General features: G+C 47.0%; 1 protein-coding gene across 5 annotated transcripts in view; it reads left to right on the forward strand.

Annotated features, from left to right (window-relative positions):
• Nucleotides 1-3,582: 3,582 nt before the first annotated feature.
• The window catches only part of ZNF217 (zinc finger protein 217), a 38,869-nt gene continuing 21,637 nt past the window's right edge, over nucleotides 3,583-20,814 (forward strand). The window contains exons 1-5 of one of the 5 annotated variants that reach the window (XM_053199812.1): nucleotides 3,583-3,716; nucleotides 4,483-4,695; nucleotides 5,133-5,196; nucleotides 9,620-9,671; nucleotides 14,419-14,495. The gene's annotated coding sequence lies outside the window, so the exon portion shown is untranslated. Of the gene's footprint in view, nucleotides 3,717-4,482; nucleotides 4,696-5,132; nucleotides 5,197-9,619; nucleotides 9,672-14,418; nucleotides 14,496-17,752; nucleotides 17,979-18,040; nucleotides 18,339-18,364; nucleotides 18,578-20,814 lie in introns of those variants that run through there. The other 4 variants (XM_053199810.1, XM_053199811.1, XM_053199809.1 and 1 more) reach the window with 4 other exon arrangements.

Consider the following 20,814-nt stretch of genomic DNA (forward strand, 5'->3'; position numbering starts at 1 on the left):
CAGTGTTTTGTAGCATACTTGGAAAATGAAGAAAGCCATAAAAATCTTTCATAATTTGGAAAAGTGAAGAAGAGGGCAGAAATCATTGGCTAATGTACAGAAATGGAAGGAGACAACACTTTTTAGAGTGAATTCGGATATCATTTTTTATGAGCAAAATTCTCACTTACATGTGAAGACTATCCCCCAAATATTAATAAAAACAATTGTGTTTCAATCTCAACTTCTTTGAAAAAAGACTCAGGTTCTTGGGTTCAGGGTCAGGTCTTACAATGTATTGCTTGTATAAACTTTATTTTCTCTCTCTCTCTTTTTTTTTAAGATTTTGTTTTTAAGTAATTTCTACACCCAATATGGGTGTATCTCAGACTCACAACCCTGAGATCAAGAGTCATGTGTTTTTCCAACTGAGCCAGCCAAACGCCCCTATAAACTTTATTTTCAAGAAAAAATATATATGACATCTTTAGGTCTCCAAGAAGACAATATCATAGTCATGGGGCACTTTTTATGCCCCTTACAGTGTCTTGTGATATAAAGAGGGAGTAGGGAAACTGAGTCAGGGATAAAGTCAAACCCAGCTCTTACATGACCCAAGAACACCAAAGGGCCAAAGTCGACTTAATTTGGTTCTGGATTCAACTTGACGTAATTGTTATTTAAAGTACATTGATTTTAAAATACACTTTTTATCATAATTACCATGTAGTGTTACAACGAATTCATTACTCTCTGGGGTCAGAAGGAAAGGCTTTTGTTCTTAAAAGATCTAATCAGGGGTTGGTCTGCCCCACTAAATAGCATCAGACGTTCTCAAATACCAGAAGATGTTTTCAGAAGAAATAAAATCCCCAAGTGGAACTTCTTTGCTCTTAGACCCCTGAGAACGTGGGTTTGCCACTGAGGCAAACATTTGCTCTCTCCCGGGGTGTTAGACTATGAGCTTTTCTTATCTACTCTCTTACAGTTAAGGTACTTAATTAAAAAGCAAATATAAATCTATCAACCTGGTGGTCAAAGAGAAGAAGAATTCTTTGAAAAGACATAGATTGAGGAAGGGAAGACTGCAAGGGGAATATGGAATAATGCATCATAGAATGGATTTTTAGGGTCCCTCAAAGGGCAAAAATAATGTTTTCCAAAGAGTTTTTTTTTTTTTCCAAACAGTATTTTTTTTTTCCCAAAGAGTATTTTTTTTAAGCATCTGTCAAATCTGTCAGTCACCTGCTTAGGGTTATTGTACATTTCTCCAAAACCTCTGAAGTTCACAGTAAATAATTGTTACAGTGGTTAAATCCAATGAGAATTTGACATTTCAATTAAGGTTGCAATTGTGTTGCCCCTGCCTTTTCAAAGATGATCAAATATATCACATTGGAAAACCGTGTAATCTTGTTTGGAAATCTTCCTCATGCACTTGCGTCCTGCCTGAGTTGTGCCAGAGAACTTTAATACAAATCAGAAACTTAATTTAAGTAATTGGTACTAAAAAAGAAGCTTCTGGTCCAGTACTTTGAATCTCTTTGGCTATTAATAACCAAGAGGACTGTATTTTCAAGTCGGTGAAGTGTTCACGTATTCTGTTCCCAACTGTGATCTCAGTATCTCCAGCGTGTCCGTGAAGTCTGGAGACAAAGGACATACATGATGCTGTCACGGCCACTTTCAATCTGCAAAAATCAGCATACAAGAGGATGAAGAGTGTGACGAGTAAAACAAAGTAGAATAAAGAGGAACAAAGGGAATTATTAAGATAAATTAAAGAACACTGTCTCTGTTTCCAGACTTCATGGCACTCCTCTGTGAGAACCTGTGGGGTGGGTTGAGCCCATGAGTAGCTGGATGAAATGGGAAACTCCAGTGCAGGAAGTGCTACTTTTCTGATGCTGCTAATTAAGGAATGTGGAACCTTCCTTCTGAGTCAGCTTGGTGGCATGTTGAACTCCGTGCTGTTTGATGCTTACATGATTATTGCATGCAACTTTGGAAGTAAAACCAGTCTGTTCCCACTTAGCACTGAAGAGGCAAGAAGTGGTGTGTGTGTGTGTGTGTGTGTGTGTGTGTGTGTGTGTGTGTTTAGATGGTTCCTAACCTTTAAAATGGTCCCTGGCAGCTGGGCTTTTTATCAGCCGATCACATTTACAGCATGGTCTTAGATGGCAGGGTGCTACCCCAGAGAGAGGACTTGGGCCATTTATGAGTTCAGTGAAGGTACACAGGCATACCACAGCATTCTGGGGATTCACCACTATTACACAGCAATAAAAACGTCCCTGTGGGACTGCCAGCTCTTCCTGTTTTTATAGAAAAATCATTTCAGAAAAATTGGAGGTAAGATAAAAAGGTCCTACATATTTTGTTATCAAAAAACAACCCCTTAAATTTTTTTTTAAAAGACATTTTTTTTTTTTTAATGCTGACATACTTATTTTGAGAGAGAGAGAGAGAGAGACAGAGTGTGAGGGGAGGAGAGACAGAGAGAGACACACAGAATCCGAAGCAGACTCCAGGCTCTGAGCTGTCCGCACAGAGCCTGAGGAAGGGCTCGAACCCACGAACCGTGAGATCATGACCTGAGCTGAAGTCAGATGCTCAACAGACTGAGCTCCCCTCCTTAAAAATTGTTAATAACAATTTTGCAATGCATGTAAAGGTAGAGAGGATAGTAAAATGAATCCCCCCCCATGGCCCTCACCCCGTTTTGCAATTTTAAGCACATTGCTTCAATTCTCCTGTTTTAAAAATTTGCTTAAGTATTATACATTCTAACACGTCATTCTCCTCCTGTATGTTTCGGTGTATATCTCTAAAAAATATGTGCATTTTTTTTCAAATAACCTACTATGTCTTTATCACAGTTAGTGAATTAACTGTAAGTTTCTGGTATCCCATAATACCCAGTCCATACTAAAACGTCCCTGATAAGAAAACCAATTGAAACAATTTTACATATACCTGTATCTCCCTTTTTTGCTTACTAATAAGAAGACTTCTATTTTATTAAAAATGTGATTCTTGCGTCCTGATTTTTCCACTTGCTATTATAACTATTTCCCAGTGGCATATTTTCGCAGCTTTTAAATTTTGAAATGGCCGTGGGCAAGAGTGGGGATAACTTGGAAGACGAACCCTTTCTTTATTCGCGTGTTTCCCCGTATACGCGGAGGGAGTATGTGTGTATTTTCCTTCCCCTTCTAGTAAATCTCGTCGCCATGAACATCTTTGTTCGCAGCCCCCTTGTCCTCTATTAGGACTATTTCCTTAGGACTGATTCCAGGAATGTTCTTGCTGCACCCAAATGTATGAACATTTGTCAGGCCCTTGACTTGCCTCGCGGAGTTGTTTACAAAAGGACTGTACCAATTTACACTTCCACTTACAAAGGATGAGAGCGCCTCTATTAAAATGCTTAAAGGCACTGCTTCCCCGAGCTCTTATAAATCACTGGCTAAGGCTGGCTTCTGTTTGTCATATGGTCGCAGCCATCACAAAATAAATAAATACACATTTTCTATAGCTCTAAAAACATGGCATGCACAGACTGCCAAACAACCACAGACTAACTCTGATTACACGAGGAAACCGGGTCTACTTGTTGAAAATGTGGTAATGAGATAGTTTCCACCCAGACGGGAAGCCCGGTTCTGGCGGGGGAGGGGCGCCCGCATTTCTTCTGGTCTCTGTCTACCCACCCCGAGGAAGGTAGAAATGATCAGGTCAGCGTGCTCTTCTTTTTCTTTACCAATTTTTTTTTCTTTTTTTTTTTTTTAAAAGCTGGGTGTCTTACTTGGGTCCGTACGGCTGAGCGGGCTGATGGAGAAATACTGGTGGAAACTAGCAGAGACTTCTGATGGCATATGTGTTTCCTGCCAGTGCAGCCTTGCAGCACGGGGGAACCGGGGATTAGGGGCAGAGCCATTTTATCGTCCAAATTCTACTTTGTTTCCTTGGGGACACGTTGTGCTTATTTGTTGACTTCAAATGAGAACTGCTTCAGGAGCGGTTCGTTTCTGTTCAGAGCATTCTCAGTTTCTTACAAATCCTTGTAGAAAATTCGGTTGCGTGGGTTTGGGAGAAATTTATGGGACAGATTTTTTTTTTTTTTTTGGAGGCAGGGAGAAAGAAGAAACTATCTCATTACTGTCGTGTTTATGGGGGGGGGGAGGGGAGAAAACAAGAAGGAACTTGATAAGAAAATACTTAGCAAGATGGTCCTTAAAATTAGCCCAGAATCTGAATCTTGAAATTCTTTTTTTTTGTTTTTTGTTTTTCTGGAAAAAGTTCAGGAAAGAGGTTTTATTATCCTCCTTTGCTTTCTTGCTGTTTTTGGCCCACTCAGTGGCTCCGAAGCAGTTCCTCAAAGCGAGTGGGGACAAAATATAATCTCTTAAAATATTTTTAAGAGGACGGGCAGGCTTGGTATTTGTAAAAATACGTCAACAAAATGTGCTAACCACAATTTTTTTTTTTTTTTTTTTTAAGTTGTCAAAGAAGCCAAAGGGATTCGTTAAGCGGACGGGCTGTTTTAGAACGGAGACGTTCGGAGACAATAATGACTAAGGTCATTTTGGCTGATGTTTACTGAGCTGATGGCCGTGTGCCAGGCACCGTTTTAAGGTTTGGTTGTGATTAGCTCCTGTGACCTTCCAGAGCGGGCCCCGTGCAGCGGGCGGCGATGTTCTTCCCATTGTACAGGTGAGGCAGGCAAGTCGAGTCAGGAGGCTGAGGTTTCCCAGCAGCTGAGCTGGGAGCCAGGGTTTGGGTCTACGCTGGCTCTGAGGACCGTGTTTGATTCAGTTCCGGTTTCTGAGAAAATCTGCATGCTCGTTTTTGGGAGCTGCTGAGCCGAAGAAGCCCATTGGCTGCGAGTGAAATAGTGGGGTAGCTGGCTGTGGGTCCACCGCACTACGGAGGACCAAGGCAGAAGGCTAATCTTCAGTGTAGACTCCTGATTACTTGGTCACTCTATACCTACCAGGGGCGTGGCTCTAACCTTAATCTCCTCTCCAGTATTTTCCCCAAACCCCAGCATCCTGTTTGAGGGTGTGGCTGGAGAGCTGTGGTCGGGAGACAGGGGCTCAGCCACCTGGCACGCTTCCCTGGAGCCACTCACCTCTGACCCTCTTCTTTAGGTGCCTCTCCGGTCTCGCTTGACCTCCAGTTTGGAGAAGGTGTCCAAAGAACCCTGAAAGGCAGGTAGGTATCTCCCACCTTCCGCGAGGATCACTCGGATTGAGGTATCTTTCTTCAAAGACTTCCATTTGCTTTGTCTACACCGAGGAGTCGTTCTTGTGGTCAAGAGCTGCTCAGGTTCTGGAGTGGACAGACTCAGGGCCAGCTCTGACTGTCTCACGTCATAGAAACACTCTTGCTTCTCTTCTCCCGCCCAGAATAAGTACCCTGGCAGGGCCGTGCAGTGGTTGAGAACAGACCTGGTTCTGAGTGCGGGCGAGTTCCTGTGTGGCCGTGGGCAGTGGTCTTTGTGACACTAGCCTGTCCTAATTGAACGCTCGCTATGTGCCAAACTCCCCCCAAAGCATTTTAGTAGTGAGGCCTTATTTATTCCTCCAAATACACCTGTCAGTGATTACTCTTACCTCTGTCTGTAAAAGGCCAGGGGTGGAGGCGGGGAGGGAGCTCCAGTGAGACGGCAAAGGCAATAGTTGGGTAGCCCAGGGTCTTGGTTTGAACCTGGAAACCCGTTTCAAGAGCTCAGCCCTAGAACTCACTACCTGTCTCACCACTCGGAGGTGTGGCTTCTAATCTGGGTGACGAGGGTACCGATTCTGCCTGGGTATCCAGGACCGGTGCAAATAATGTACTTGGCCCATAAGAAGTACTTAATCAATGGTCACTATTATTATTCTCTAGTCTCCTGAGGCCAAAGTCAACCGCTTAGTACAGAACAGAATGGCATGAGTCAGCATGGGCTTTGGAATTTGTTCGGGCTAGAATTCTACTTCATTCTTGTTGTAGAATCTCAAGCAAGTTAAAGAAGTTAGTAAGGCAGAAAGGGAGTTAACCTCGAATGGCTACGGTCTCCTCATCTGCCAGATGAATTTAAGTCTACAGGTTATCAGGAGAACGAGAAAACACTACGATCGGGTAGATCAGGTGTGGAATTAAGACTCTGGCACATAGCAGGGGCTCGATAAATTGTTTTATTTTTCCCTTTTTGTTACACTTTGTCTTACCTCTTCTTACTGTTACCATTATCGTTGTTGTTGTGCTGTTGTACTGAAAATATGGACACGCGTAAATATCTGAGTGATTGCAGCAAAGGAGGACTCTTGGTTTATCAGTTTGTTTAATAACACTCTTAATACCTCCGCCAGATCATTATTCCTCTGTTCATACTATTCACTGGTGCTCAGGTTCATCCAGAGTAACGTCCTGTCCTCACAATGCCCCAAATGGTGTTGATCTCGTCCACCCTCATTTTATGACTTGTGTCCTCTTAGTGCTCCATGCCAGCCACAACATCGCGCCGGCTTCCTTGCTGTTCCTTGGACCATGGGGCATAACGCTTCAAGGTCTTTGCATGCTGATCCCTCGGCTGGGAGTGCTCTCTCCCCAGAGAGAGCCTCTACGTGGCTCCCACTATCACCCCTTCTGATCTTTACTCAAATGTCTCCACATGAGAAGTCTTCCAGGACTAGCCTGTTGAACATTACCCTCACCGGCTCCCTCGACTCTCTGGCCCCTTTCCCCGCCCCCTGTCTCCATAACACGAATCCTTTACTTCTTTAATTCTTTTCTAAAGATTTTACTAAAAAATTTTTAAAGTTTATTTATTTATTTTGAGGGAGGCGGGTGCAGAGAGAAGTAGAGAGAGAGAGAGAGAGAGAACCCCAAGCAGGCTCTGTACTACTGTTGGTGCAAAGCCCGATGTGGGGCTCGATCCCACAGATCATGAGATCATGACCTGAGCTGAAATCAAGAGTCAGATGCTTAACCGACTGAGCCACCCAGGAGCCCTGAGATTTTATTTTTAAGTAATCTCTATACCCAGTGTGGGACTTGAAAGCACAACCCCAATATCAAGAGTCCCGTGCTCCACTGACTGAGCCAGCCAGGTGCCCCATAGCGCTGATCATTTAATTCACTACGACATTAAGTGTTAACTCCGTGAGGATCAGCATTTTGGCGGGTTTGCTTTCCTGCTGTATTCCCAGCACCTAAAACAGTGCCTGGTACCCAGCTGGTCTTACTATTTGTTGAGTGAGACAGTAAATGAATGAGTGAATGGAAGAACCAGGGAGCATATTTACTTCAACTGAACAGCTGAATATTGGGATACTTTCCTGGGTGCTGTGATTTGGAGGAAACCGGCCTTCCCGTTGAGGAGCCTGTAGTCCATTCAGACAACATCCGGGGCTGGGCATAACCCAGCAAATGTCGTAAAGGAGGCACTGAACAAAGAGAGTGACCGAACAAAGAGCATAGTGGCATGTGGAGAGGACCATGGGGGATGGGTAGGATGACTACAGACTGATTTTTGGACATATGTGGCATGTGGGTTTGGGGAGATTCAAAATGAAGGTGGGACAGGTAGTGGGCACAGAGCAAGGAGAAGGGTAAGTAGAGAATAGTTCATTAAAAAGCAGTATGTGGGAAAAAAAAGCAGTGTATGAAAATACTAAGTATTTTATTCTCCATTTTTAATTTCTCAGAGTATTTAATGTAGTTTGGAATTGTATGTTAATAGGCAGCTAATTTTTTTTTTTAATTTTTTTTTTCAACGTTTATTTATTTATTTTTGGGACAGAGAGAGACAGAGCATGAACGGGGGAGGGGCAGAGAGAGAGGGAGACACAGAATCGGAAACAGGCTCCAGGCTCTGAGCCATCAGCCCAGAGTCCGGCGCGGGGCTCGAACTCACGGACCGCGAGATCGTGACCTGGCTGAAGTCGGACGCTTAACCGACTGCGCCACCCAGGCGCCCCAATAGGCAGCTAATTTTTACTTATCTGGGTCAAATATGAGTGTGTTTTACATGTTAAAAGATTAAAATATTTAGCTGCCAGTAAAGGGTCCTGGATCGTTGCCCGTATTTGAGAAGTAACCAGCTTTTATTCATGCATTTGCATATACATTTCTTTCTTATATTGAGACATGATTGGCATATAACCTCTTAGCTTCAGTTGTACAATATAATGATTCGATATTTGTATGTAATGTGAAATGATCAGCCTATATATTTCTGATCCCTGTGTAGTATAAACACGTGTATATATTATATATAATATACAAACGTACAATACATATGTTATATATATATATGCATTTCCTTTAGAGAATATACTATTGTGTGTGTTTAAAGCAAAGAATGGCATACCTTTTGTGGCTTCATTTATTTATTTACTCCATCATGTCTTGGTGATTTAGCACATGGGCATATGTAGCACTATTTCATTCTTTCTAACTGCTGTCTATATTCTTAAATTTGGATATATCATAGTTTATGTGGTCATTTTTCTCTTGGTGAACTTGTAGGTTGTTTCTTATTTGTCCCGATTATAAACAAGGCTGCAATAAATATCCTTATGTATGCTTCTTTGAGCCCCTGAGTGGTTATCTCTTCAGGGTAGTTACTATAATTATATGCTAATATACTTTTTTTTGTTTGTTTTAATTTGTTTAATGTCTGTTTCTCCTATGAAAATATAAACTCCATGAGGACAGCAATCCAATTTGTTTTGTACCTCACTCTTTAATTACTACCTAGCCAGTGCCCGGGACAAAGGAGTGGTCAATAAATGTTTATGGAATGAATCTGGCTGAAAGGTTGGCTGGGGCCGTGGTGTAGTTTTGCATCCTAACAGAGGGAACTAGGACTTATTTGGGTAAATTGGAGAATTTTGTACAGGGCAGCAGAAGGATGGTTATTTGTGGTATGGAGGAAAAATTTACTAGGCTGGGAAGAAGACAGGTACACGAGACCCGGTTATGAAATTATTATGCAGATCAGAAGGAAAAGACAGGATGGTAGGAATATGAAAGGAGAGGGTGCACTTGAGAGCTACTTGGATGATAGGATCTGTAAAACTGAGTAACTGATTAGCTGTGAGGGGCCATGTAAAGGAAGGCATGGAAAGTTGAGATCCATTCTAGGACATTTTCTCTTTTTTTCCTTTCCTTTCCTTTCCTTTCCTTTCCTTTCCTTTCCTTTCCTTTCCTTTCCTTTCCTTCTAGGACATTTTCTCTTTTCTTTTCTTTCTTTCTCTCTTTCTTTCTTTCTTTCTTTCTTTCTGGGACATTTTTTCTTTTCCTTCCTTCCTTCCTTCCTTCCTTCCTTCCTTCCTTCCTTCCATTACTTTAGAGAGAGAGACACAGTTCAAGTGGGGAAGAGGGGCAGAGGGAGAGAGACAGAATCTTAACCAGGCTCCATGCTGAGCTTAGAGCCTGATGTGGGGCTCGATCCCACAACCCAGGGATCACGACCTGAGCCAAAATCAAGAGTCAGACACTCAACCTCAACCTACTGAGCCATCCAGGCGTCCCTACGACATTTTTCATTTCACAGACGTTCATTGCCTCCCAGCTGTGTGCAAAAGAGCACTCTGCTAATTGCCTTTGGGACGTGAATTTGCATGACCTTTCTTCCCTACCTTCAAAGGAGATCTGGAGTCTACTGGGGACTTTGGAGGACTTGGAGGAAGAGTAAGCAGGTACATCAAGAATGCCAGGGAGGGACTGAGGTGGGAGGGGCTAGCCCCGGGGCAACCAAGTGAAATATTGTTGTTCCAGGATTGGGGGTGGGGAGGAATGCTGGGTGAGGATGTTTCAACCCTGCCCCAGAGACACTCACTCATGGCTGACTGGTGAACATTCAGGAAATAGGATGTCGAGAAATGTGCATCAGTGTAGATTTTTAGAAGAGAGGAGATTTCGGCTGGTGACAGAGCTGGGGTTTGACATAGGGTTCAAATGGCCCGCTGGCCTCAGTGTCATCTGGAAGGTTGGGGAACCAACTGTCAGCTGGGTGGCCTCAGGCGGGCTACTTACTCATCTTGAGTCTCAGTTTCCTCTTGTTAAAGCAAAGGCAGTGATAACTTCAAGGGGTGAAGATTTGGCTAGTCCAGTGGCCAGGTAGGCTTATCGGTGACAGCTCTGATTCTCTGAGCACGCCCTCCACACGGGAGAGAAAGTAAACGGTGTCCTCCAGTTTGCCACGTCTTCTTTGTTGCACCAGGTGCCACCTTTCAGGAGCGAATCTCTCAAGGAAGAAACACTTAACTTGAAGTTCAGTGGGTCAGTTTTTCTTGCGTTTCTTTCCAGTCACATCCCAGTGTTGGTGGGATAAAGTCCCCCCACCAATCCCGCCTGCTGCATTATCAGGGATTTTGTTTTTATTCTAAGAGACATGGGGAGTTTTAGGCGGGACCCTGATGTACTCAGATTTGACTTCTGAAAAGATCAATGTGACTTCTGAAAAGATCGATGTGACAGAGAGGTGATTGTCTGCGCTTCTGCTGGAATGGTAGCTCGGTCCACGTAGAGCTCCCTTCCCTCGTAGTTGCGTCCCAGGCCCGTGACAAACAATGCTGGCCACATTCTGTGGGTTGAACGCATATTTGACCTCTCTGCATTTAAAGCAAAGCTAAAAGTAGCCGTTGTGTTACTAGGAGGATGTGATGATAATAGATGTAAAGTGCCTGGCACGCAGTTATTTATTTACTTATTTTTCTGTCCAGTATTTAATGAGCATCTGCTATGTGCTGGGCTTGGTTCAAGGTCCTGGGGAAGCACCAACAGGGTGTGGGGGTAAGACTTGGCCAGTGTCGACACAGGAAAGGAGGCTGCCGTTTTATTGCCTCTGGGCCTTGGGAGAGCTGCTTAATCCCTCTCTGCCTGGGTTCTTTGTCTAATAAATGGAAAAATATAAACCCTACCTCACAGGGTCATTAGAGGGGTTAAATGAGTTACAAAGTGAAAAAGCACACATTAAGAATTCAATAAATGTTAGCGCTTATCAGCTAGCCTCCCGGCCTGCTGGCTCTGCTGTTGGCAGAGGATCTCTTTGAAACTTTGGTGCTCTGGTCCGCACCATCCATCCATCCCAAGGCAGAGAAATAAATGCAGGAGGCATTGCTGGGTGGGAGTCTGGACAAGTCCCTGCCCTTAGTGGCGTTAACAGTCTGATTCAGACCAAAAAAACAAAACAAAACAAAACAAAACTCACAAAAACAAAACAAAAGAAAATGAAATCTCTAACCAGCTACACAGATAGCCCACTAGACCCTTAACTCACCCAGGAGGGAGAGATGGAAGGAAGAGGAGAAAACAGGACAAGGAGCCCGTATGCTCTTCTCAGCAAAGGGCGGAAGCTTGGGTGTCAGGACTCCTGTAAGTGCTGCCAGGGACGCTGAGGCCAGAGTCCCAGGTCTACTCAAAGACAGTCCCACGTGGGGCGCCTGGGTGGCTCAGTCGGTTGAGCAACCGACTTCGGCTCAGGCCATGATATCACGGTTTGTGGGTTCGAGCCCCGCGTTGGGCTCTGTGCTGACAGCTCGGAGCCTGGAGCCTGTTTCAGATTCTGGGTCTCCCTCCCTCTCTCTCTGCCCCTCTCCTGCTCATGCTCTGTCTCAGAAATAAACAAACAAAAAAAATAGTCCCACGAAAAAGTAGAGCCCTTTGTGGAGGGATACTCAGTGTTGACGAGCTGCCCTGTGGTTTGACCCCGACAAGCCAGCCATCCAATGAGGCAGGGAGGGAAGGGGTTAGAATCCCCATTTGCAGATGAAGAAAGAGAGCCAAGATCCCAGGGATTGGCCTCAAGACCCAAATCTCAATTCCCTCCCCATGGGACCTCTCTGCAGCTAAGCTGCGTGTTTTACTATTCCTTTCGGTATGCGTTTGTTGTGAGCGCATCTACTGATCATTGCTGTGGGCAGACATCTACGCAGAGATGGAGTGGTAGTTGGAAATACGTTTTCAGAGTTGAGGGGAAGGGCACCTGGGGGGCTGAGTTGGTTAGGCGTCTGACTCTTGGTTTGGGCTCCGGTCAAGAGAGAGCTGACCGTGCAGAGCCTGCTTGGGGTTCTCCCTTCCTCTCTCTCTGCCCCTCCCCATCTCTTTCTCTCAAAATAAATAACAAATATATGTTTGGGAGCCCTCAACATCTAGATGGCCTTTTGGGCCATTGGGCTGTGGATGGAATCGTCTAGGGAATGAACAGGAAAAGAGACCACAGGGCACCAGCAATGGGCCTTGGGTGCTTCCAAGGCTGGAGGTCAGGGAGAGGCGAAGGAACCAGCAAAGGGTTCTGAGAAGGAGCCTCCAGTGAGGACCAGAGGGGGCGGTGGTGGAAATCGATAGAACGTGGGGTTCCAAAGCAAGGGAAAAAGTGTTTCAAGGGTGAGGAAGGGGTCAGCTCTATCAATATATGAGGCAGACATACTATCTGTTGTCTATGTGTTTGTCTGTCTCCCTCTAAAAAGGGGCAAACGCTGGGGCGCCTGGGTGGCTCAGTCGGTTAAGCCTCTGACTTTGGCTCACTCCGGTCACGACCTCCTGGTTCGTGAGTTCCAGCCCCGAGTCAGGCTCTGCGCTGACAGCTCAGAGCCTGGAGCCTGCTTCGGATTCTGTGCCTCCCTCTCTCTCTGCCCCTCCCCCCGCTTGTGCTCGGTCTCTTTCTCTCTCTAAAAAATACATAAACATTAAAAAAATAAATAAAAAGGGACAAACGCTTTGTATTGCTTCCCTCAAGCTCTGTCTCCTGTGCCTAGAACAATGCCGGGCCTCCCCCCTCGCCCCTGCAAAACTCTGGGTTCACAGCTCTGTAGTGTGTCTCATTTGATTCTCCAGAGTCTTATAGAAAAATAGGTATTTACATAATTAATACGTATGTATACTTCCTTTCCAGTTTTATCGAGATATGATTGACATATAACCTTGTGTAAGCCTAAGGCGTACCACATAATGATTTGATGTAGGCATACGTTGCAAGATGATTAGTTAACATCCATCACCCCATATGGTTACACTTCTTTTCCTTGTGATGAGAACTTTCAAGGCCTTCCTCCTGCTCTTCCACCTCTTCATCGTCACCACATTTGGTGGAGAAGAAACTTGCAGCCCAGAGAGACTAAATCATATTCTGAGGCTAATGCAGCTCTCAGAAGGTCTGATGGAATAGCTGAGACAGGACCCGTGGGGAGAAGAGGTCCCGAAACCTTGTCAGAGGGAAGCCACCCCCTCCCCACTCCCAGGCACAGAAGCCACCATCTTGAGAGAAAGGGTAGGGGGTGCCAGGCAAAGGGAGCCACAGGTCTGAAGGCTCTGGGTCAGGGGGAAGGCCTCAGGGCTGAAGCTTAGAATGCCACGGAAGGGCTTCCAGAACTTGAAGCTGCAGGTTAGGCAGGGGCCAGATGTACAGAGTCGGGGAGGCCAGCTCTTGGAGTTTGTTCTTTAACCCCCCTTTCTCCTCCCCAGGCCATAGGAAGCCATTAAGCAGGGCGGTGACGGGATCTGATTTCCCCTGTAAAAGATCTCCTGGACTTAGGGTGGAGCTTGTATTAAGGCAAACTTAGAAAGGAAGAAGCTGGCGGACGCCTTACGCCTCACGCGCTCCGTGTATTTGGAGGAGAGGGTGACAGGTGATAGTGCTGTGTTAAGAGACGGAGGTAAGTGGACAACGTTGAGCTATATTGACATAGAAATTAGTGGACTAAAGGTGCATGTAGGGTGATGGAGATGGAATAGAGTTGGACTTCTGGGTTTTGGCTTGAGTAAGCGGGCGGATCCATGTATGGAGATGAGGATGGGAATCAAATTTCAATAAACTTTGTTAGTCACCTTCCTCCTCCAACCCCTCCCCTTGTGCCAGAGCTCCCATCTAGAATATCAGGTGAGTGCAGAAAGGTTTCAAGGGGTGCTCTGAAAGTCATGTGATACATGTAATTAATACATATGTGTATATTTTATGTTTATTTATTTTTAGGTTTACTTTTGAGAGAGAGAGAGAGAGAGAAAAAGCACAAGTGGGGGAGGGGCAGAAAGAGAGGGGGGTCAGAGGACCCACAGCGGGCTCGCTTCTGAGAGCCCGATGTGGGGCTCGAACTCGCGAACCCATGAGATCATGACCTGAGCTCAAGTTGGGCACTTAACCTACTGAGCCACCCAGGTGCCCCGACCCGTGTCATTTTTTAAAGAAAGTTTATACATTTACATTGTGAGTGAAGTCAGCCTTGAAAAGCATCCAGGATATTGGCGGAAAACAAAAGTCGAGCCCGAAGAGCGGAGGGGGAATGGGACAGATACAGTTAAAAATCAACTGTGCTCTTTGCACATCATCAAGGTCGATTCATTTAATCAAGTCATGATTGCATCAAAACCTCAATTTGAATTGAGCCTTATACTTGGCCCCTCCCTTTTCGGTTTGCTTGGAAAAACCAGTAATCTCATCTCTTGCAGTATTGTTCCGAGCCAGGTGGGCTGGCAAACTCCGAGAGAAGTCTCCAGGCTCCAGACGCTGCCTCCACTTCTGAAAGGTGATTTCTGCGATTTATTTTTATCATCTATTATTGCGATGTTTTATAGAGGGCTTAAAATTTCGAGAGGACTTGAGTGGGATCAAGAAACTTACTGGAAGGAGAGTTGTGTGGCTTTCCCTGGAGTTGTTGGGTGATCCGTCCTTAATTTAGTGCATTCAGTCGTGTTAAAAGGGCTGCCCTGGTTTCCTTCTCAAATGTCCTTTGTAGTTAGCAGGAGCTGGCAAGGTTCGCCTTAACTTTTTCATTTTCTTTTCCTGCTGACTCCTCACTGCAGTTTTTCAGGTTTTCCTGCTCTGAACACTGCATTCTTTTAAGTCGAGTGTCTATGTTGGCTCCATTTCAGCTCCAAGGATTTACGTACAGTTTCCAAAACTGTTTTTCTGTAATAGTTCCACAGGAAAATAAATACTTGTGAAATGGGAAGATCGTATTGCGTTGTTCTTCTAATGAAGGCGAAGTCTCCCAGGATGATTCCAATAAATGTTAAATGTAGCAAATTAGAAGGGTTTTTGTTTTTGTTATTAGATCTGAGAAGGCTGTGTCGCAGGCAGCATCTGGAGAGAAAACCAGAAGTTAGGGAAATGAAGAGGTCTCCCATCACGAGGATTAAATCAGAGATAATGGTGCAATTTTCTAAGCGTACACTGGGAAATATATCTTGAGGAGGGCCGGTCTGTTTGGATAATTGTGAAAAACGAGGTGTAGCTGATGTTTGTCGCGTTAAGGAGAGGTGAAGTGGGGCTTTTTCGACCTTTCTCCAAGTAACATGTGCAGAGCATCAGCTTCTATGGGAAGGGACATTTCTGGTCCTATTCTTTGTTTGTGTTGCTTGCCTCTCCGCAGCACCTGACTCTTTGAGAGATAGTCTAGCTAGGAGTGATGGCAAAACAGGATTACTCGTGGGTGGAGCTAAGTTTATGCAGACCAACGCTTGGTTTTCCATTTTCATTTCATAGAATAATAATGAGTTCTTCCGCTTTTACTACAAAACCAAATGCTCCCAGTGTTCTCCTTCACTTTTGGAGTTTCCACTTTTAATTGTTTTGACTATGCATGCTTTCCAAGTAAATCTTAAGCGTGAGTCTTCCTGTTTTAAAGGGGGAGACTGTGTCTCACAGATGCCCTTACAGCAAATGCAGATCGTTCCATGTCCATTTAAAAACACAGTACGTGTTTGCAACCCAGCACTCAGTCACTGGCAGAATTTTTGCAACGATTTCCCAGTTTTATTGGCACATCTCCAGGAACAGGGTTCTTTGTAATTCTTTGCTCAAACATAAGGATGGCATACAAAACTCTGAGCCGATAGATCAGTGAAGACAATTCTTTTTTAATTTTAAAAGCTACAACATATACAAGGTTTTTGGGGGTGGGGTGGGGGGAGGAGGAGAGAAACAGTAACTAACAAACCATAGGATGCTATTATGCTAACAAAGTGGTAGCTTTGTAAGGGCACAGAGAAAAAGCACAACCGTTTTTTTTTTTTTTTTTTTTGCTCAGAAAATGATTCAGGAGCAACAAGGTCTGAGAGCCAGAAGCCTCATTGTTCTTAGTGGAACCATTATTTGTCAAAACATTTGATTGTTGCCCTATCCCTTCTGAAAAGTTTGGACTTTTCTTTTTGCTCAGTTTTGACACTAGAATTTTAACTATCAGTGCTATTGTGTTTACAGCATTCAAGGTTTCAGAGTTCAAAGGTTATCCATTAACATGTAGAGTAAGGCTACACTTAATGTGGAGACTCAACCTGGTTCCACTTGCTCATAGTTTGTTTTTGTAGCAATGCTCCAAGCCCGCTGTTTGGAGAAGTTAAATGAAGTTTCTTGTTTATGAAGTGTGCCCTTGGATTGCGTTTTAGGATGTGACTACTTATAAGGGTTTAAAAACTATTTGAAAAGAAGGTATTTGTCTTCTCTGAGAAAAGGAACCTTAGTACTACAACATCAGTGTACTTGGGTGGAAAAAAAAAAAAGAGTTCTGGCCGAAGAATTTACTTCTGGCACTGCTAATTGTGAGTAAGTAATTGGTTCACTTCCTTTTTAAAAAAGACTAACCAGACCATATGTGGGGTTAGTAGTTATATATAAAATGACAGCAAAACATCACACTTGGCAAATTCTTCCCCTCTGCTAAGAAGCTGTCTCTCAAAATTCCATTTTCTATTAAGAACTCCACTGCTCACCAGCAGAGCATTTATATAGCCCCCCATTTATTAAATATATCCTTTAAGTGCCTTTCTTGATAGGTTTTAAGTTTTTCCATTTTGGATACACCCATATCCCATTAAAAAAAAATACTTTGCTGTTTTGTTTTCGGTGAGTTGCCTAGCTCTGTTTACATTTGAATTCGTTTGCATTTTGGGGCAGAAAACTTAGTGGTTGTGATTGTTGCTTCTGTGGTTCCTCCTGGGGCGAACCTAAAATGAGGGAACAGACAGGCCTTCGGAATCGTAACCTTTTTTCTCCTTTTGTGAGCAGGGAAGGGTAGGAAACGCTCTAAATACGTTGTTTCTGGGAAGGAGGGGGCAAGGCTAGTTTTGTCTCCCCCCCCCCCCCCGCAGTTTAAACTCGGTTTCCTCCACGTGGGTTTCTATCAAAGCCAAGTGGATTCTTGGAACCCAGGCCAAGTTTAGAAATCTCAAGTTATAATAGCGGCGCAAGTCGAGCCCTTTTGGAAAAACAACAATTACGGGATAGCTTTATGAAGATACCCATTAAACCATTTTAATCATGTCACCTCCGCCACCTTGCTCACACTTGACGAAAATCTGAAGATATGCTTGTGCACTTCACTTTCTGACCTGCTCAGATGGGCGCAGAGGCTTCTGCTGGTAATTCGGGATGACCCGGAGCGCTGCTACCCGCCCCTCCCTCGCCTGGGCACACCTTGCGAGGGAGGGGGAGGCGGCGAGGCTGAGGCCTGGATCTGCGCCTGCGCGCTGCCCCCGGGGTGGGGGGGGCCCTCCCCGCGTACCTGTCACTGGAACCGCCGGAGCGCGCGCGGGCCACGATTAGCCGGATGGCGGGAGGCGGTGTGTGTGGAGGGGCGGGGGGTGGGGGGGGAAACTGTGTGTGGGGGTGGTGAAAGGCGCGCGCGTGCGCGGGAATCTCAGGCGAGAACGGGAGTGCGCGCGCTCGTCGGCTCGCTCGCGTTCCGGAGGCGGAGTCCGTGGCGGTGGGCGGGGCAGGGGCGCGCCTGCGCGGACCACGTGGCTCGGGGGCGGGGCTCGGGGGCGGGGCCGCCGCGGCCGGTGAAGGCAGGAGGCGGGGCATCTCTGAGCGGCCGGGCCGAGGGAGGGCGCAACAGCTGCTCCCAGAGCACTTTCTGACCCAACAGTCCCCCAGCGCCGGACGCGCCGCGCCCCGGCGGCTCTAGGGACCCCCCGCGCCTGCACTGTCCCCGCGCGGACGAGTAGGGGGCGCCCGCGCCTTTGCCCCCCGTGCGCACCCCCGCCCCGCTCACCTTAGCCCCGCGCCCGAGGTGAGCCCGGCCCCCAAATCCCCCGGGCGGGGGAGGGGTGGGGGCGGGGGGGGGGCTCTCCCTTGTTGGGGGGGGTGGGTCTTCCAGGCGCGGTTTCTCGAGGCGCCCGGGGAGATGGTTTCGCCCCGCGTCCAGTGGCCCCCCGTCTCTTTTGGGGGGCCGGTGCGGGCGCGGAAGCCGGGAGGTGTCCGCACAAAAGGCCGAGAGAAACTCCCCGTCGCCTCCCCTCCCTCCTGCCTTCCCCGCCCCCTCCCCTCCTCGCCTGCTCCCTCCTCATTCAAACCTCGGCTCGCTTGTGTGGTGTCAGTTCAGTCCCGGCCGCCGCCGAGCGAGGAAATGGCCGAGGAGCCGGAGCCGCAGGTAAAGGGGGTGCGCCCCCCGCCCGCGCCGGGCCCAGGGGCGCCGCGCGCCCCCTCCGGAGTCCCCCCGAGCCGCCCTCGAGTCTCCCGTGCTCGTTAGCTCGCCCCCCTCCCCGGATGACCCCCGCCCCGCCCGGCCCGGCCCCCGCTCCTGCTCTCTGTTCCGCTCCTCTAGGGCGCCCCCTCCCCACCCGGCTACGGAGCGATCCCGGCAGTGAGGAGGTGCCGGGCGAGCCCCCGGTGTGTACAGTGTTTTACCATCACACTCACTCTCGGGGACTGACGGGAGGGCTTGGGGGCGGGGGAGTCCCCCCTTCTCCGGCCCGGGCCGGGGGGCCGGCCGGAGAGAGCCGGGGGCTGCGTGCGTGCGTGGGTGGGTGGGGGGCTGTTCCGGAAAAGTTGGGTGGCTCCGCCGGGCGGCTCTCCGGGTTTGCCGGCTTGGCCGTGGGGGGCGGGCGGAGGTGAGGGGGCCGGCGCAGAGCCCCCTGCGATGGCCCCGAGGGGGGGCCGGGGCAACTTGGGAACAGCCAAAACAATGCGTCCTAACAGGCGTCCCCCGCAAACAATGGCCGGGACCGTCCACACGGGCCGGGCGGAGGGCGCGTCTACAGGGGCCGAGGGAGGGGCTTGGCGTCGCCGCAGACCCCGACGCACACCCCAACGAGCCCCCGGGCGCCCCCAAATCCGTCCCCGGGATTCCCGGTCTCCTGCCCATCCCTGAGTAGGCGGTGCACGGGCTGCGATTCCTGGATGTGTGTGATAGGTGGTTTTTTTTTTGTTCTCTTTAATTTTAAAGATTTTTTGAAACTTTTTAAATAGCCCTTAAACGCTTAAAGAATATCTTTATAACTTAATTCTACTTGGAGTCCCAAAGCCAGCTGGAAGCAGAACTAGTAACTCTAAAGGGCAGGAAGGATTGAAATGTTCGCCTATAAGTGTTTCTTTCTTTCTTTCTTTTTTTTTTAAAAGGGAAGTTTCTGCCAGGAGGCGCTGAGTGGCGAAACCGCGCAGTTTCAGATGTAGAGCCCTCTTCTCTCTAGCTTTGGCCCCAAAATGCGAGCTGCACGGGATGGGGAGGGGAGACGAGGGCGCTGCTGGGGGCCCCTGGAGGCCGATTTGGGGCGGCCTGAGCGGTCCTGCCCGGATGGGGGCCAGACCTGCAGGCCGGTACCTGCGCCCCGGGGATCGGGACAGACGTCCAGGTCCCAGGTTGGAACCCGCAGTTTGGGATTCAGGGAAGGGCCACCGAGGACGGGAAGTAGCATTCTTGGGCGGGTGGGATGGGGGTGGGGTGGGGTGGGCAGGCGGGGACTTTTCCTAAAGGTTTAGTTACAGGAACAGGAAAGAGCCACCAGTGGCCACTTCTGGGACCCCAGTGGCCTGCTTACACAGAGAGTAGCAGAAACTTTATTTTCTCTCTTTTTTTGTTTCCCCAAGAAAAGAATAGTCGCTTTGGAGTTTAAGGCTTTGCTGTGTTCCTCTTTGAAATTCCTTGAGCCTCAGTTTATCTTTCTGAATCAGCCTATAGGGCTTGAAGCGCTGGTTTGAACATTCCTAAACGTGTATTAAATGCAGGGCTGTTGCAGTGGTCCTTGGGCCAGTTTGGGGTCTTGTGGTATTGACTACTGCATGCTACATACTAGCTGGTTTCCTTGCTTTCTAGATCATTTGGAACCATTAAGCTGCATGTTTTAAGAAGCCTAGGTCTGATTTAGTTCAGGTTGATTCAATTATGTCTTCATCGCTTTTGAGTTGGTTGAATGAGTTGACATGAGATTAAGCCCAACAAAAGAAAAGGCAGGGTAGCAACAGCTGCCGGCCAGGCCTGGCGACTAGGTAGGGGTCTTGGGAGGCCTTGCACCTTCTCTTTTGTATATGTTAAGAAGTACCTTTAGAAATGTTGTGTTACTGTACGCCCCCCCTCCCCTCCCCCGCCCCCCCATGGATGGATGCCCTGGTTGATATCAGCTAAGACTTAAAATACTAAATTTTATAACACTTTGAGTGAATAATCTAGCATTTCTAAAAAGGCCTGTCGTGTCTGGAGGGGCAAGTGCGGAGTAATAACCTAATTGCTTTTTGTCTGAAAAATATAGCAGTCAAACCACTGGTTTGTGCTTGCTTAGTTAATGTGTCTAGGAACTTTTAAGGTGTGTCCTTTAATGGTAGATGACTTTTTCTGAGAAGTCCTGTTTATTTTAGATACTGTTTTGTTCAGTATCCCAAAGACTCGTATTAGTGTGTGTGCGTTTGATCCTGGTGTTCTAGTGAAAAACCCCTCCCACGGCCCCAAATTGCTTCCATTTTTAATCAGTTATAGAAGGTCTTAAATTCAAGAGGCAGTGTGACTTACTTAAAAATCCTCTTGTCAGTAGCCACTAGGCACACCATTTATTTGGCTTGTTTGTTCGAATAGGGTTAATAATCTGATTGCTTGGAATGTTAATTATTTAGCGTGAAGAAGAGGAAGCCTCCTC

The sequence above is a fragment of the Acinonyx jubatus genome, chromosome A3 (genome assembly GCF_027475565.1).
Source record: "Acinonyx jubatus isolate Ajub_Pintada_27869175 chromosome A3, VMU_Ajub_asm_v1.0, whole genome shotgun sequence".
NCBI lineage: Eukaryota > Metazoa > Chordata > Mammalia > Carnivora > Felidae > Acinonyx > Acinonyx jubatus.